The sequence below is a fragment of the Antedon mediterranea genome, chromosome 1 (genome assembly GCF_964355755.1).
Source record: "Antedon mediterranea chromosome 1, ecAntMedi1.1, whole genome shotgun sequence".
NCBI lineage: Eukaryota > Metazoa > Echinodermata > Crinoidea > Comatulida > Antedonidae > Antedon > Antedon mediterranea.
This window is the reverse complement of record NC_092670.1, coordinates 28,443,792-28,462,662: the sequence shown is the minus strand read 5'-3', so window position 1 is coordinate 28,462,662 and position 18,871 is coordinate 28,443,792. Positions and strand designations below refer to the sequence as shown.

Genomic DNA, 18,871 nt, shown 5'->3' with positions numbered 1-18,871 from the left:
AACAAATTAACCTTTTTTAAAATCAGAAACAAAGTTGCATGGCATTATTTTTCATTGATTGATCATTAATTTCATATAAATAGAATATTATCAGCTCTTCAGTTATCTACTGGTTTGTGGCGTAACGGGTAATACCTAGGTTTGAGTGCTCTGAATAGCGGGTTCCAACCTCTAGGGATATTGCTTTTTTTTTTCTTATTGAAAATAATATTTTTTTTTAAAATGAGATATTTTTTAGGGTTGTGAATGTCAGGCCTAAACAAATGGATCTTTTTAAAAATCAGAAACAAAGTTGCATGGCATTATTTTTCATTGATTGATCATTCATTTCATATATATAGATTATTATCAGCTCCTCAGTCATCTACTGGTTTGTGGCGTAACGGGTAATGCTCAGGTTTTAGTTCTCTCAGTAGTGGGTTCGAACCTGTACGGGTATTTATTTTCTTTTTTTTTTTAAATTGAAAATAAATATTGTTTTTGAAATGAGATATTTTGAGGGTTGTAAATGTCATGCCTAAACAAGTGGACCTTTTTTAAAATCTGAAACAAAGTTGCATGGCATTATTTTTCATTGATTTATTATTTATTTCATATAAATAGAGTATTATCAGCTCTTCAGTCATCTACTGGTTTGTGGCGTAACGGCTAATACTCAAGTTTGAGTGCTCTCACTAGTGGGTTCGAACCTCTACGGATATTTTGTTTCTTTTTTTTTTAATTGAAAATAAATATTGTTTTTGAAAGTGAGATATTTTGAGGGTTGTAAATGTCAGGCCTAAACAAGTGAACCTTTTTTAAAATCAGAAACAAAGTTGCATGGCATTATTTTTCATTGATTGATCATCCATTTCATATAAATAGACTTTTATCAGCTCTTCAGTCATATACTGGTTTGCGGCGTAACGGGTAATGCTCAGGTTTGAGTGATTTCAATAGTGGGTTCGAACTTCTAGGGATATTTTTTTTTTTTTTTTTTAATTTGAAAATAAATATTGTTTTTGAAAGTGAGATATTTTTATGGTTTTAAATGTCAAGCCTAACCAAGTGGACCTTTTTTTAAATCAGAAACAAAGTTGCATAACATCATTTTACATTGATGGATTATTCAGCATTTCATATAAATAGACTATTATCAGCTCTTCACTCATCTACTGGTTTGTGGCGTAACCGGTAATGCTCAGGTTTGAGTTCTCTCAGTAGTGGGTTCAAACCTCTATGAATATTTTTTTTTCTTTTTTTTTTATTTGAAAATAAATATTGTTTTTGAAAGTGAGATATTTTTATGGTTTTAAATGTCAAGCCAAACCAAGTGGACCTTTTTTTAAATCAGAAACAAAGTTGCATAACATCATTTTACATTGATGGATTATTCAGCATTTCATATAAATAGACTATTATCAGCTCTTCACTCATCTACTGGTTTGAGGCGTAACCGGTAATGCTCAGGTTTGAGTTCTCTCAGTAGTGGGTTCAAACCTCTATGAATATTTTTTTTTCTTTTTTTTTTATTTGAAAATAAATATTGTTTTTGAAAGTGAGATATTTTTATGTCAAGCCTAACCAAGTGGACCTTTTTATAAATCAGAAACAAAGTTGCATAACATCATTTTACATTGATGGATCATTTATTTCATATAAATAGACTATTATCAGCTCTTCACTCATCTACTGGTTTGTGGCGTAACCGGTAGTGCTCAGGTTTGAGTTCTCGCAGTATTGGGTTCGAACCTCTACGAATATTTTTTTTCTTTTCTTTTTTTTAATAGACAATAAATATTGTTTTTGAAAGTGAGATATTTTGAGGGTTGTAAATGTCAGGCCTAAACAAGTGGACCTTTTTTAAAATCTGAAACAAAGTTGCATGGCATTATTTTTCATTGATTGATCATTCATTTCATATAAATAGACTATTATCAGCTCCTCAGTCATCTACTGGTTTGTGGCGTAACGGATAATGCTCATGTTTGAGTGCTCTCAGTAGTGGGTTCGAACCTCTAGGGGAAGTGAGATATTTTGAGAGTTGTAAAAATCAGGCCTAAACAAGTGGACCTTTTTTAAAATCAGAAACAAAGTTGCATGGCATTATTTTTCATTGATTTATTATTTATTTCATATAAATAGAGTATTATCAGCTCTTCAGTCATCTACTGGTTTGTGGCGTAACGGGTAATACTCAAGTTTGAGTGCTCTCACTAGTGGGTTCGAACCTCTAGGGATATTTTGTTTCTTTTTTTTTTTTATTGAAAATAAATATTGTTTTTGAAAGTGAGATATTTTGAGGGTTGTAAATGTCAGGCCTAAACAAATGAACCTTTTTTTAAAATCAGAAACAAAGTTGCATGGCATTATTTTTCATTGATTGATCATTAATTTCATATAAATAGACTATTATCAGCTCTTCAGTTATCTACTGGTTTGTGGCGTAACGGGTAATACCCAGGTTTGAGTGCTCTCAGTAGCAGGTTCCAACCTCTAGGGATACTGCTTTTTTTTTTCTTATTGAAAATAAATATTTTTTTTGAAAATGAGATATTTTTTAGGGTTGTGAATGACAGGCCTAAACAAATGGATCTTTTTTAAAATCAGAAACAAAGTTGCATGGCATTATTTTTCATTGATTGATAATTCATTTCATATAAATAGAATATTATCAGCTCTTCAGTCATCTACTGGTTTGTGGCGTAACGGGTAATGCTCAGGTTTGAGTGCTCTGAGTAGTGGGGCGAACCTCTAGGGATATTTTTTTTCTTTTTTTTTTAATTGAAAATAAATATTTTTACTCGGGGTACCCGAGTCTAATACTTACTCATTTTCTCCTTTTCCTCCATCTGGACACTATTGAGTAAAAAGTGCGATTTTTAAAGTACTACTCCTCCCTTATTAGCTGTAGTATTGAGCTGGGATTTAGCATGAATATACTACAGGGACATGTCCTCAAATCTTTAGAGCCGGATTTTTAGATTTCAATCCGGATGCAGCCATATGACGTCTCGAAGATGGTACCATATAGCCGTATTTGGTAGGTTATTGATGTGTATGTGACGTCACATCCCGTCTTATGACGTCATTACAGCTTCTTTTGCTGCACCCCGAGTATCGCACATTCGTGCTTTTTACTCGGGGTACCCGAGTCTAGTACTTACTCATTTTCTCCTTCTCTTCCTCCATCTGGACACTATTGAGTAAAAAGTGCGATTTTTAAAGTACTACTCCTCCCTTATTCGTTATAGTATTGAGCTGGGATTTGGCATGAACATACTACAGGGACATGTCCTCAAAGCTATAGAGCCGGATTTTTAATTTTTTGTTCATTAATTTGTTTAATTAAGAAGCCACAATGTGTGACACACACCACAGCGTTATGTAGTTATATGGTTATATGCGGATTCTTGGCGTAGTGGTTATCACGTTTGCTTAACACGCAGAAGGTACCTGGTTCGAGCCCGGACGAAACCTTTTTTTTAAACTTTATGGTGAAAAGTACTGTATACGCAATATGATAATTATACAGAGTATATCTTATTTTTATTATTTTTTAAAATACTTATTTTGTGTAATCGGTAATTATCACTTTTACACATGTTTATTTTGCTTTGTGCTTATTACCATTTATTTGTAATTTAAATGGATTAAAAAACTTTCTGTAACCCACATTTTTAATGTAAGAGGTTTCGTAGTGTAGTGGTTGTCAAGTCTGCTTAACACGCAGAAGGTCCCGGTTCGAGCCCTGGCGAAACCTATTTTCTTTACTTTCTAACTGTATACGTCTGTATACAGCTTCTTTCGCTGTACCCCGAGTATTGCACATTCGTGCTTGTTTAAATCAGAAACAAAGTTGCATAACATCATTTTACATTGATGGATTATTCAGCATTTCATATAAATAGACTATTATCAGCTCTTCACTCATCTACTGGTTTGCGGGGTAACCAGTAGTGCTCAGGTTTGAGTTCTCTCAGTAGTGGGTTCGAACCTCTACGAATATTTTTTTTCTTTTCTTTTTTTTAATAGACAATAAATATTGTTTTTGAAAGTGAGATATTTTGTGGGTTGTAAATGTCAGGCCTAAACAAGTGGACCTTTTTTAAAATCTGAAACAAAGTTGCATGGCATTATTTTTCATTGATTGATCATTCATTTCATATAAATAGACTATTATCAGCTCCTCAGTCATCTACTGGTTTGTGGCCTAACGGATAATGCTCATGTTTGAGTGCTCTCAGTAGTGGGTTCGAACCTCTAGGGAAAGTGAGATATTTTGAGAGTTGTAAAAATCAGGCCTAAACAAGTGGACCTTTTTTAAAATCAGAAACAAAGTTGCATGGCATTATTTTTCATTGATTTATTATTTATTTCATATAAATAGAGTATTATCAGCTCTTCAGTCATCTACTGGTTTGTGGCGTAACGGGTAATACTCAAGTTTGAGTGCTCTCACTAGTGGGTTCGAACCTCTAGGGATATTTTGTTTCTTTTTTTTTTTTATTGAAAATAAATATTGTTTTTGAAAGTGAGATATTTTGAGGGTTGTAAATGTCAGGCCTAATCAAATGAACCTTTTTTTAAAATCAGAAACAAAGTTGCATGGCATTATTTTTCATTGATTGATCATTAATTTCATATAAATAGACTATTATCAGCTCTTCTACTGGTTTGTGGCGTAACGAGTAATACCCAGGTTTGAGTGCTCTCAGTAGCAGGTTCCAACCTCTAGGGATACTGCTTTTTTTTTTCTTATTGAAAATAAATATTTTTTTTGAAAATGAGATATTTTTTACGGTTGTGAATGACAGGCCTAAACAAATGGATCTTTTTTAAAATCAGAAACAAAGTTGCATGGCATTATTTTTCATTGATTGATAATTCATTTCATATAAATAGAATATTATCAGCTCTTCAGTCATCTACTGGTTTGTGGCGTAACGGGTAATGCTCAGGTTTGAGTGCTCTGAGTAGTGGGGCGAACCTCTAGGGATATTTTTTTTCTTTTTTTTTTAATTGAAAATAAATATTTTTACTCGGGGTACCCGAGTCTAATACTTACTCATTTTCTCCTTCTCCTCCATCTGGACACTATTGAGTAAAAAGTGCGATTTTTAAAGTACTACTCCTCCCTTATTAGTTGTAGTATTGAGCCGGGATTTAGCATGAATATACTACAGGGACATGTCCTCAAATCTATAGAGCCGAATTTTTAGATTTCAATCCGGATGCAGCCATATGACGTCTCGAAGATGGTACCATATAGCCGTATTTGGTAGGTTATTGATGTGTATGTGACGTCACATCCCGTCTTATGACGTCATTACAGCTTCTTTTGCTGCACCCCGAGTATCGCACATTCGTGCTTTTTACTCGGGGTACCCGAGTCTAGGACTTACTCATTTTCTCCTCTTCTTCCTCCATCTGGACACTATTGAGTAAAAAGTGCGATTTTTAAAGTACTACTCCTCCCTTATTCGTTGTAGTATTGAGCTGGGATTTGGCATGAACATACTACAGGGACATGTCCTCAAAGCTATAGAGCCGGATTTTTAATTTTTTGTTAATTAATTTGTTTAATTAAGAAGCCACAATGTGTGACACACACCACAGCGTTATGTAGTTATATGGTTATATGCGGATTCTTGGCGTAGTGGTTATCACGTTTGCTTAACACGCAGAAGGTACCTGGTTCGAGCCCGGACGAAACCTTTTTTTTAAACTTTATGGTGAAAAGTACTGATACGCAATATGATAATTATACACAGTATATCTTATTTTTATTATTTTTTTAAATACTTATTTTGTGTAATCGGTAATTATCACTTTTACACATGTTTATTTTTCTTTGTGCTTATTACTATATTTATTTGTAATTTAAATGGATTAAAAAACTTTCTGTCAGTGTAATCCATATTTTTAGTGTAAGTGGTTTTCGTAGTGTAGTGGTTGTCAAGTCTGCTTAATCACGCAGAAGGTCCCGGTTCGAGCCCTGGCGAAACCTATTTTTACTCGGGGTACCCGAGTCTAGGACTTACTCATTTTCTCCTCCTCTTCCTCCATCTGGACACTATTGAGTAAAAAGTGCGATTTTTAAAGTACTACTCCTCCCTTATTCGTTGTAGTATTGAGCTGAGATTTGGCATGAACATACTACAGGGACATGTCCTCAAAGCTATAGAGCCGGATTTTTAATTTTTTTTTAATTAATTTGTTTAATTAAGAAGCCACAATGTGTGACACACACCACAGCGTTATGTAGTTATATGGTTATATGCGGATTCTTGGCGTAGTGGTTATCACGTTTGCTTAACACGCAGAAGGTACATGGTTCGAGCCCGGACGAAACCTTTTTTTTAAACTTTATGGTGAAAAGTACTGTATACGCAATATGATAATTATACACAGTATATATTATTTTTATTATTTTTTTCAATACTTATTTTGTGTAATCGGTAATTATCACTTTTACACATGTTTATTTTTCTTTGTGCTTATTAATATTACCATATTTATTTGTAATTTAAATGGATTAAAAAACTTTCTGTAACCCACATTTTTAGTGTAAGTGGTTTTCGTAGTGCAGTGGTTGTCAAGTCTGCTTAACACGCAGAAGGTCCCGGTTCAGTCAGTTGTGTATGGCTCGATGGTCTTTGCTCGTGTCTATGGCATTCAAGGTACCGAGATCGAGTCTCACCTTGGGAAACGAAATAAGATTTTTTTTTATTATCTGTATTGTCTTTTCAAATTTATTTCTTAGTGTATAGATTATACACATGATTTATAATGAAATCTAGATAAAAAGTAACTTATGTCTTTATTAATATATGTAACAACAAATGTGGTTTATGACATTATACGCAGAGGGATCTTTTATCGGATTGTGATACCGGCTATTGTATTCGCGTTAGCAAGGTCCTATCATATATTATAAATAATTAAAGATTCTGAGAAAAACAATCAATCAATATATCTTTAAAAAATCAATTATCTTTATTTAAATCAATGCATATAACCTATAATTCGTCATAGTGACGAATTAAATCTAGTTGTTAATTAATTTGTTTAATTAAGAAGCCACAATGTGTGACACACACCACAGCGTTATGTAGTTATATGCGGCTTCTTGGCGTAGTGGTTATCACGTTTGCTCAACACGCAGAAGGTACCTGGTTCGAGCCCGGACTAAACCTTTTTTTTAACTTTATGGTGAAAAGTACTGTATACGCAATATGATAATTATACAGAGTATATCTTATTTTTTATTATTTTTTAAAATACTTATTTTGTGTAATCGGTAATTTTCACTTTTACACATGTTTATTTTGCTTTGTGCTTATTTCCATTTATTTGTAATTTAAATGGATTAAAAAACTTTCTGTAACCCACATTTTTAATGTAAGAGGTTTCGTAGTGTAGTGGTTGTCAAGTCTGCTTAACACGCAGAAGGAACCGGTTCGAGCACTGGCGAAACCTATTTTTCTTTAACTTGCTAACTGTATACGTCACACTCAATTCACCAGGGACAAAAAGTAGTGAGCCCTCTATCGGCAGCGAATCGTTTTTGCACACGAGACAGCGTTGACAATTACCCGGAAGCAACTTTGTTTTGAAAAGTAAATCTTAGGTTTTTGCAAACTGGCCAATTGGAACTTTTGGTTTTATTTACTAATGAATAATTCATGAAAACCTTTGACGAGGCATCTACGAACCACGTGATATTGTTTTTTAATCGACGAACCCATTATATTTTGTGTGAAACAAGGGTGAATTACACCGATGTTTTTTAAACAATTTTAGGCTATTCGAATGTTAAAATTTTGTCTAATTTGTTGAGGCTGTAATAAAACAACGCAATTTTTTGAGAAGGTGGGTTTTATAGTTTCTGAATATTTGATTTTTCAATAGTAGTTAATAAAAAAATCTCGTTGGGGTTATTTTTTATTTTTTTTTAATGGCTGCTTAAACATGTGCCTTCTTGGGTATTTCACTATTGAAAATGGAACACATGGTTGTAGCTAAAATCATTTTTTACGCCATAAGATAAAAAATGTGGTTTTGTAAATTAATAAGGGCAACATATAATATATAGGAAAGCTGTTTTAAATCATAAAACTCTACAAAGCCTCTTTGTTTTATTTATAAATCAATATAGTCTAGGCCTAGTAATACAGTAGGAGAGCCAGGCTTTAGCCTATAATAGTGGGGTAGTGCGTGCATTATTGGCGCGTGTTCATTGTCAGGCGCGCGTTGTTTATAGGCCTAAGAAAATAAGAATAAATATACACATATAATTAAATAATGATTATTATTAATTGAATGTTTTGTTTTTTTTACCGACCCCAGAGGATTGTTCTACATACTTCAATACAAATAGCATTAAAGCAACAACAATTTCTTATGAGTCATTAATTTACCTCTGGCATATAATGTCAAAAAGCACTATTAATACTGTAATTATTGATATTTATAGATGTATTGCCAAAGAGACATTTATTTTTTAAAAACTTTAACTTATCCTAATTTACTTATTTAAAGGTTCAAGTGGCGGTTGGTTGTTGTGCAGTAGTTTAATAAAGTTTAAATGTACATTTCAAATCGGCAAATAAATAATGGTAATAGGCCTACTACAGTAATAGTAAATCTTTTGAAGATTAGGCTTAGTACAAAAAATGTTAGCTAAGTTCATGTAGAAAACTTGTTGTCTGATTTTTAAGGTGCAATTTGTGATAATATTAAAAGTTAAAATGTTAATTGGTGTGTATTTGTATTTCATTTATTGCTCCATTATTATAATAAAAAGCAGGGAACCGTGAAATTTCATTTTAGCTCCGATAAAAAGTAAACATTTTCAGCATATACTTAAATCAATCATATGTTAGTGAAAGGTGACATTAACAGATTTATTATGAGATTACTAGTAAGCCTACTAGTAGGTTTAGCTCTATTCATAAAAATATGACATTATATACTGTGTACATTAATTAATTAGCCTATAGGCCTAACTAATTGACTGATTTTTCAGTATTTTACCAAGTCAGCCGTTCAGGCATGCAAACAGTCCCCACTTCACACTAATCTTCATAATTATAAGAAAAATGAAAGTTGAGCACTTTATTTTAAAATTTATATGCCCATATTATAAGATTCTGCATCATCCACTTAACAAGAACTAAAATTGAGAGCACAGTGATGGAGCGCATTTTCCGTCGTTCTCGTCGCCTAAGGAAACGAGTATTCCAACCTTGCCGCGTATTCCTAGGCCTACGCGCACCGCACTTTCGCTCAAAATACACTATCTTCAACTCCTTATAGAATTTGTTTGAAAAATAACCCCAAGCTTATATTTGGAAATCTTTGAAAATGCATATAAGACTATATTATAGCGTTTTCAGAATTTCATTTAAAAATTGCAAATTAATGTTAGCTATTTTAACAAATTAGTTAGTTTTCACTTTTTTGTTTTCGCCGTATGACTCGCTTTGTTTACGTTTACACTTGGCTTAGACGTTTATCTTAGAATTCAAATAAATTAATCCATAATCAACTAAAATTGCTATTGTTGTGGTTTTTGTTTAATATAAATGTTCTTTATTAACAGAAATAAATCAAACAACAATATAATTTAATATAAACCCGTTAAAAAGGAAATTTAGACAGCCTATAAAACACGGACGTCAGAACTCGCGTCGCTCGAAATGCTCGTTAACTTTCTATTTATAGCCAATCAAAAAAGGCTCCGGCTAACTTAAACAATGAAAACGGCTCTCGGAACACTTAATGTCCCATTTTCGCTGTTTGACGTGGATGTGACGTCTGTATACAGCTTCTTTCGCTGTACCCCGAGTATTGCACATTCGTGCTTGTTTGTTAATTAATTTGTTTAATTAAGAAGCCACAATGTGTGACACACACCACAGCGTTATGTAGTTATATGCGGCTTCTTGGCGTAGTGGTTATCACGTCTGCTTAACACGCAGAAGGTCCCCGGTTCGAGCCCGGGCGAAACCTTTTTTTTTTCAACTTTATGGTAAAAAGTACTGATAAGGTAATATGATATACAGTATATCTTATTTTTATTATTTTTAAAAATATTTATTTTCTGTAATCGGTAATTATCACTTTTACACATGTTTATCTTGCTTTGTGCTTATTACATAATAATTTATTTGTAATTTAAATGGATTAAAAAACTTTGTGTAACCCACATTTTTGGTGTAAGAGGTTTCGTAGTGTAGTGGTTGTCAAGTCTGCTTAACTCGCAGAAGGTCCCGGTTCGAGCCCTGGCGAAACCTATTTTTCTTTAACTTTACGGTGAAATATACTGTATACGTAAAATGATATAGAGTATATATCGTTTTATTAGTCGGGGTACCTGAGTCTAGGACTCTCTCATCTTTTCCTCTTCTTCTTCCATCCGGACACTACTGAGCAAAAAGTGCAATTTATAAAGTACTACTCCTCCCTTATTCGTTGTAGTATTGAGCTCGGATTTAGCATGAATATACTACAGGGACATGTCCTCAAAGCTATAGAGAGCCGGATTTTTTAATTTCATACCGGATGCAGCCATATGACGTCTCGAAGATGGTATCGTATAGCCGTATTTGGTAGCGCGGTTTTTGATGTGTATGTGACGTTACATCCGGTCTTATGACGTCATTACAGCTTCTTTCGCTGTACCCCGAGTATTGCACATTCGTGCTTGTTTTTGAAAGTGAGATATTTTGAGGGTTGTAAATGTCAGGCCTAAACAAATAAACCTTTTTTAAAATCAGAAACAAAGTTGCATGGCATTATTTTTCATTGATTGATCATTCATTTCATATAAATAGACTATTATCAGCTCTTCAGTCATCTACTGGTTTGTGGCCTAACGGGTAATGCTCAGGTTTGAGTGCTCTCAGTAGCGGGTTCCAACCTCTAGGGATATTGTTTTTTCTTTTTTTTTTAAATTGAAAATAAATATGGTTTTTTAAAAGTGAGATATTTTGAGGGTTGTAAATGTCAGGCCTAAACAAGTGGACATTTTTAAAAATCAGAAACAAAGTTGCATGGCATTATTTTTCATTGATTGATTATTCATTTCATATATATAGACTATTATCAGCTACTCAGTCATCTACTGGTTTGTGGCGTAACGGGTAATGCTCAGGTTTGAGTGTTCGCAGTAGTGGGTTCGAACCTCTAGGGATATTTCCTTTCTTTTTTTTTTAATTGAAAATAAATATTGTTTTTGAAAGTGAGATATTTTGAGGGTTGCAACTGTCAGGCCTAAACTAGCGAACCTTTTTTAAAATCAGAAACAAAGTTGCATGGCATTATTTTTCATTGATTGATCATCCATTTCATATAAATAGACTATTATCAGCTCTTCAGTCATATACTGGTTTGCGGCGTAACGGGTAATGCTCAGGTTTGAGTGCTCTGAGTAGTGGGTCGAACCTCTAGGGATTTTTTTTTATTTTTTTTTTAAATTGAAAATAAATCTTGTTTTTGAAATGAGATATTTTGAGGGTTGTAAATGTCAGGCCTAAACAAGTGGACCTTTTTTAAAATCAGAAACAAAGTTGCATGGCATTATTTTTCATTGATTTATTATTTATTTCATATAAATAGAGTATTATCAGCTCTTCAGTCATCTACTGGTTTGTGGCGTAACGGCTAATACTCAAGTTTGAGTGCTCTCACTAGTGGGTTCGAACCTCTACGGATATTTTGTTTCTTTTTTTTTTTAATTGAAAATAAATATTGTTTTTGAAAGTGAGATATTTTGAGGGTTGTAAATGTCAGGCCTAAACAAGTGAACCTTTTTTAAAATCAGAAACAAAGTTGCATGGCATTATTTTTCATTGATTGATCATCCATTTCATATAAATAGACTATTATCAGCTCTTCAGTCATATACTGGTTTCCGGCGTAACGGGTAATGCTCAGGTTTGAGTGATTTCAATAGTGGGTTCGAACTTCTAGGGATATTTTTTTTTTTTTTTTTATTTGAAAATAAATATTGTTTTTGAAAGTGAGATATTTTTATGGTTTTAAATGTCAAGCCTAACCAAGTGGACCTTTTTTTAAATCAGAAACAAAGTTGCATAACATCATTTTACATTGATGGATTATTCAGCATTTCATATAAATAGACTATTATCAGCTCTTCACTCATATACTGGTTTGTTGCTTAACCGGTAATGCTCAGGTTTGAGTTCTCTCAGTAGTGGGTTCAAACCTCTATGAATATTTTTTTTTCTTTTTTTTATATTTGAAAATAAATATTGTTTTTGAAAGTGAGATATTTTTATAGTTTTAAATGTCAAGCCAAACCAAGTGGACCTTTTTTTAAATCAGAAACAAAGTTGCATAACATCATTTTATATTGATGGATTATTCAGCATTTCATATAAATAGACTATTATCATCTCTTCACTCATCTACTGGTTTGTGGCGTAACCGGTAATGCTCAGGTTTGAGTTCTCTCAGTAGTGGGTTCAAACCTCTATGAATATTTTGTTTTCTTTTTTTTTTATTTGAAAATAAATATTGTTTTTTAAAGTGAGATATTTTTATGTCAAGCCTATAACCAAGTGGACCTTTTTTTAAATCAGAAACAAAGTTGCATAACATCATTTTACATTGATGGATCATTCATTTCATATAAATAGACTATTATCAGCTCTTCACTCATCTACTGGTTTGTGGCGTAACCGGTAGTGCTCAGGTTTGAGTTCTCGCAGTATTGGGTTCGAACCTCTACGAATATTTTTTTTCTTTCTTTTTTTTTAATTGAAAATAAATATTGTTTTTGAAAGTGAGATATTTTGGGTGTTGTAAATGTCAGGCATAAACAAGTGGACATTTTTTTCAATCAGAAACAAAGTTTCATAACATCATTTTACATTGATTGATCATTCATTTCATATAAATAGACTGTTATCAGCTCTTCAGTCATCTACTGGTTTGCGGGGTAACCAGTAGTGCTCAGGTTTGAGTTCTCTCAGTAGTGGGTTCGAACCTCTACGAATATTTTTTTTCTTTTCTTTTTTTTAATAGACAATAAATATTGTTTTTGAAAGTGAGATATTTTGAGGATTGTAAATGTCAGGCCTAAAAAAGTGGACCTTTTTTAAAATCTGAAACAAAGTTGCATGGCATTATTTTTCATTGATTGATCATTCATTTCATATCAATAGACTATTATCAGCTCCTCAGTCATCTACTGGTTTGTGGCGTAACGGATAATGCTCATGTTTGAGTGCTCTCAGTAGTGGGTTCGAACCTCTAGGGAAAGTGAGATATTTTGAGAGTTGTAAAAATCAGGCCTAAACAAGTGGACCTTTTTTAAAATCAGAAACAAAGTTGCATGGCATTATTTTTCATTGATTTATTATTTATTTCATATAAATAGAGTATTATCAGCTCTTCAGTCATCTACTGGTTTGTGGCGTAACGGGTAATACTCAAGTTTGAGTGCTCTCACTAGTGGGTTCGAACCTCTAGGGATATTTTGTTTCTTTTTTTTTTTATTGAAAATAAATATTGTTTTTGAAAGTGAGATATTTTGAGGGTTGTAAATGTCAGGCCTAAACAAATGAACCTTTTTTTAAAATCAGAAACAAAGTTGCATGGCATTATTTTTCATTGATTGATCATTAATTTCATATAAATAGACTATTATCAGCTCTTCAGTTATCTACTGGTTTGTGGCGTAACGGGTAATACCCAGGTTTGAGTGCTCTCAGTAGCAGGTTCCAACCTCTAGGGATACTGCTTTTTTTTTTCTTATTGAAAATAAATATTTTTTTTGAAAATGAGATATTTTTTAGGGTTGTGAATGACAGGCCTAAACAAATGGATCTTTTTTAAAATCAGAAACAAAGTTGCATGGCATTATTTTTCATTGATTGATAATTCATTTCATATAAATAGAATATTATCAGCTCTTCAGTCATCTACTGGTTTGTGGCGTAACGGGTAATGCTCATGTTTGAGTGCTCTGAGTAGTGGGGCGAACCTCTAGGGATATTTTTTTTCTTTTTTTTTTAATTGAAAATAAATATTTTTACTCGGGGTACCCGAGTCTATTTTCTCCTTCTCCTCCATCTGGACACTATTGAGTAAAAAGTGCGATTTTTAAAGTACTACTCCTCCCTTATTAGCTGTAGTATTGAGCTGGGATTTAGCATGAATATACTACAGGGACATGTCCTCAAATCTATAGAGCCGGATTTTTAGATTTCAATCCGGATGCAGCCATATGATGTCTCGAAGATGGTACCATATAGCCGTATTTGGTAGGTTATTGATGTGTATGTGACGTCACATCCCGTCTTATGACGTCATTACAGCTTCTTTTGCTGCACCCCGAGTATCGAACATTCGTGCTTTTTACTCGGGGTACCCGAGTCTAGTACTTACTCATTTTCTCCTTCTCTTCCTCCATCTGGACACTATTGAGTAAAAAGTGCGATTTTTAAAGTACTACTCCTCCCTTATTCGTTATAGTATTGAGCTGGGATTTGGCATGAACATACTACAGGGACATGTCCTCAAAGCTATAGAGCCGGATTTTTAATTTTTTGTTCATTAATTTGTTTAATTAAGAAGCCACAATGTGTGACACACACCACAGCGTTATGTAGTTATATGGTTATATGCGGATTCTTGGCGTAGTGGTTATCACGTTTGCTTAACACGCAGAAGGTACCTGGTTCGAGCCCGGACGAAACCTTTTTTTTAAACTTTATGGTGAAAAGTACTGTATACGCAATATGATAATTATACAGAGTATATCTTATTTTTATTATTTTTTAAAATACTTATTTTGTGTAATCGGTAATTATCACTTTTACACATGTTTATTTTGCTTTGTGCTTATTACCATTTATTTGTAATTTAAATGGATAAAAAAACTTTCTGTAACCCACATTTTTAATGTAAGAGGTTTCGTAGTGTAGTGGTTGTCAAGTCTGCTTAACACGCAGAAGGTCCCGGTTCGAGCCCTGGCGAAACCTATTTTCTTTACTTTCTAACTGTATACGTCTGTATACAGCTTCTTTCGCTGTACCCCGAGTATTGCACATTCGTGCTTGTTTAAATCAGAAACAAAGTTGCATAACATCATTTTACATTGATGGATTATTCAGCATTTCATATAAATAGACTATTATCAGCTCTTCACTCATCTACTGGTTTGCGGGGTAACCAGTAGTGCTCAGGTTTGAGTTCTCTCAGTAGTGGGTTCGAACCTCTACGAATATTTTTTTTCTTTTCTTTTTTTTAATAGACAATAAATATTGTTTTTGAAAGTGAGATATTTTGAGGGTTGTAAATGTCAGGCCTAAACAAGTGGACCTTTTTTAAAATCTGAAACAAAGTTGCATGGCATTATTTTTCATTGATTGATCATTCATTTCATATAAATAGACTATTATCAGCTCCTCAGTCATCTACTGGTTTGTGGCGTAACGGATAATGCTCATGTTTGAGTGCTCTCAGTAGTGGGTTCGAACCTCTAGGGAAAGTGAGATATTTTGAGAGTTGTAAAAATCAGGCCTAAACAAGTGGACCTTTTTTAAAATCAGAAACAAAGTTGCATGGCATTATTTTTCATTGATTTATTATTTATTTCATATAAATAGAGTATTATCAGCTCTTCAGTCATCTACTGGTTTGTGGCGTAACGGGTAATACTCAAGTTTGAGTGCTCTCACTAGTGGGTTCGAACCTCTAGGGATATTTTGTTTCTTTTTTTTTTTTATTGAAAATAAATATTGTTTTTGAAAGTGAGATATTTTGAGGGTTGTAAATGTCAGGCCTAAACAAATGAACCTTTTTTTAAAATCAGAAACAAAGTTGCATGGCATTATTTTTCATTGATTGATCATTAATTTCATATAAATAGACTATTATCAGCTCTTCTACTGGTTTGTGGCGTAACGGGTAATACCCAGGTTTGAGTGCTCTCAGTAGCAGGTTCCAACCTCTAGGGATACTGCTTTTTTTTTTCTTATTGAAAATAAACATTTTTTTTGAAAATGAGATATTTTTTACGGTTGTGAATGACAGGCCTAAACAAATGGATCTTTTTTAAAATCAGAAACAAAGTTGCATGGCATTATTTTTCATTGATTGATAATTCATTTCATATAAATAGAATATTATCAGCTCTTCAGTCATCTACTGGTTTGTGGCGTAACGGGTAATGCTCAGGTTTGAGTGCTCTGAGTAGTGGGGCGAACCTCTAGGGATATTTTTTTTCTTTTTTTTTTAATTGAAAATAAATATTTTTACTCGGGGTACCCGAGTCTAATACTTACTCATTTTCTCCTTCTCCTCCATCTGGACACTATTGAGTAAAAAGTGCGATTTTTAAAGTACTACTCCTCCCTTATTAGTTGTAGTATTGAGCCGGGATTTAGCATGAATATACTACAGGGACATGTCCTCAAATCTATAGAGCCGAATTTTTAGATTTCAATCCGGATGCAGCCATATGACGTCTCGAAGATGGTACCATATAGCCGTATTTGGTAGGTTATTGATGTGTATGTGACGTCACATCCCGTCTTATGACGTCATTACAGCTTCTTTTGCTGCACCCCGAGTATCGCACATTCGTGCTTTTTACTCGGGGTACCCGAGTCTAGGACTTACTCATTTTCTCCTCTTCTTCCTCCATCTGGACACTATTGAGTAAAAAGTGCGATTTTTAAAGTACTACTCCTCCCTTATTCGTTGTAGTATTGAGCTGGGATTTGGCATGAACATACTACAGGGACATGTCCTCAAAGCTATAGAGCCGGATTTTTAATTTTTTGTTAATTAATTTGTTTAATTAAGAAGCCACAATGTGTTACACACACCACAGCGTTATGTAGTTATATGGTTATATGCGGATTCTTGGCGTAGTGGTTATCACGTTTGCATAACACGCAGAAGGTACCTGGTTCGAGCCCGGACGAAACCTTTTTTTTAAACTTTATGGTGAAAAGTACTGATACGCAATATGATAATTATACACAGTATATCTTATTTTTATTATTTTTTTAAATACTTATTTTGTGTAATCGGTAATTATCACTTTTACACATGTTTATTTTTCTTTGTGCTTATTACCATATTTATTTGTAATTTAAATGGATTAAAAAACTTTCTGTCAGTGTAACCCATATTTTTAGTGTAAGTGGTTTTCGTAGTGTAGTGGTTGTCAAGTCTGCTTAATCACGCAGAAGGTCCCGGTTCGAGCCCTGGCGAAACCTATTTTTACTCGGGGTACCCGAGTCTAGGACTTACTCATTTTCTCCTCCTCTTCCTCCATCTGGACACTATTGAGTAAAAAGTGCGATTTTTAAAGTACTACTCCTCCCTTATTCGTTGTAGTATTGAGCTGGGATTTGGCATGAACATACTACAGGGACATGTCCTCAAAGCTATAGAGCCGGATTTTTAATTTTTTTTTAATTAATTTGTTTAATTAAGAAGCCACAATGTGTGACACACACCACAGCGTTATGTAGTTATATGGTTATATGCGGATTCTTGGCGTAGTGGTTATCACGTTTGCTTAACACGCAGAAGGTACATGGTTCGAGCCCGGACGAAACCTTTTTTTTAAACTTTATGGTGAAAAGTACTGTATACGCAATATGATAATTATACACAGTATATATTATTTTTATTATTTTTTTCAATACTTATTTTGTGTAATCGGTAATTATCACTTTTACACATGTTTATTTTTCTTTGTGCTTATTAATATTACCATATTTATTTGTAATTTAAATGGATTAAAAAACTTTCTGTAACCCACATTTTTAGTGTAAGTGGTTTTCGTAGTGCAGTGGTTGTCAAGTCTGCTTAACACGCAGAAGGTCCCGGTTCAGTCAGTTGTGTATGGCTCGATGGTCTTTGCTCGTGTCTATGGCATTCAAGGTACCGAGATCGAGTCTCACCTTGGGAAACGAAATAAGATTTTTTTTTATTATCTGTATTGTCTTTTCAAATTTATTTCTTAGTGTATAGATTATACACATGATTTATAATGAAATCTAGATAAAAAGTAACTTATGTCTTTATTAATATATGTAACAACAAATGTGGTTTATGACATTATACGCAGAGGGATCTTTTATCGGATTGTGATACCGGCTATTGTATTCGCGTTAGCAAGGTCCTATCATATATTATAAATAATTAAAGATTCTGAGAAAAACAATCAATCAATATATCTTTAAAAAATCAATTATCTTTATTTAAATCAATGCATATAACCTATAATTCGTCATAGTGACGAATTAAATCTAGTTGTTAATTAATTTGTTTATTAATTAAGAAGCCACAATGTGTGACACACACCACAGCGTTATGTAGTTATATGCGGCTTCTTGGCGTAGTGGTTATCACGTTTGCTCAACACGCAGAAGGTACCTGGTTCGAGCCCGGACTAAACCTTTTTTTTTAACTTTATGGTGAAAAGTACTGTATACGCAATATGATAATTATACAGAGTATATCTTATTTTTTATTATTTTTTAAAATACTTATTTTGTGTAATCGGTAATTTTCACTTTTACACATGTCTATTTTGCTTTGTGCTTATTTCCATTTATTTGTAATTTAAATGGATTAAAAAACTTTCTGTAACCCACATTTTTAATGTAAGAGGTTTCGTAGTGTAGTGGTTGTCAAGTCTGCTTAACACGCAGAAGGAACCGGTTCGAGCACTGGCGAAACCTATTTTTCCTTAACTTGCTAACTGTATACGTCTGTATACAGCTTCTTTCGCTGTACCCCGAGTATTGCACATTCGTGCTTGTTTGTTAATTAATTTGTTTAATTAAGAAGCCACAATGTGTGACACACACCACAGCGTTATGTAGTTATATGC

General features: G+C 33.4%; 1 non-coding gene across 1 annotated transcript; it reads left to right on the top strand.

Annotated features, from left to right (window-relative positions):
* The first annotated feature begins 9,923 nt into the window (after positions 1-9,923).
* Trnav-aac (transfer RNA valine (anticodon AAC)) lies at positions 9,924-9,996 on the top strand. Its single transcript has one exon. It is a non-coding gene; the product is annotated as a tRNA-Val (tRNA).
* The last annotated feature ends 8,875 nt before the right edge of the window (positions 9,997-18,871 follow it).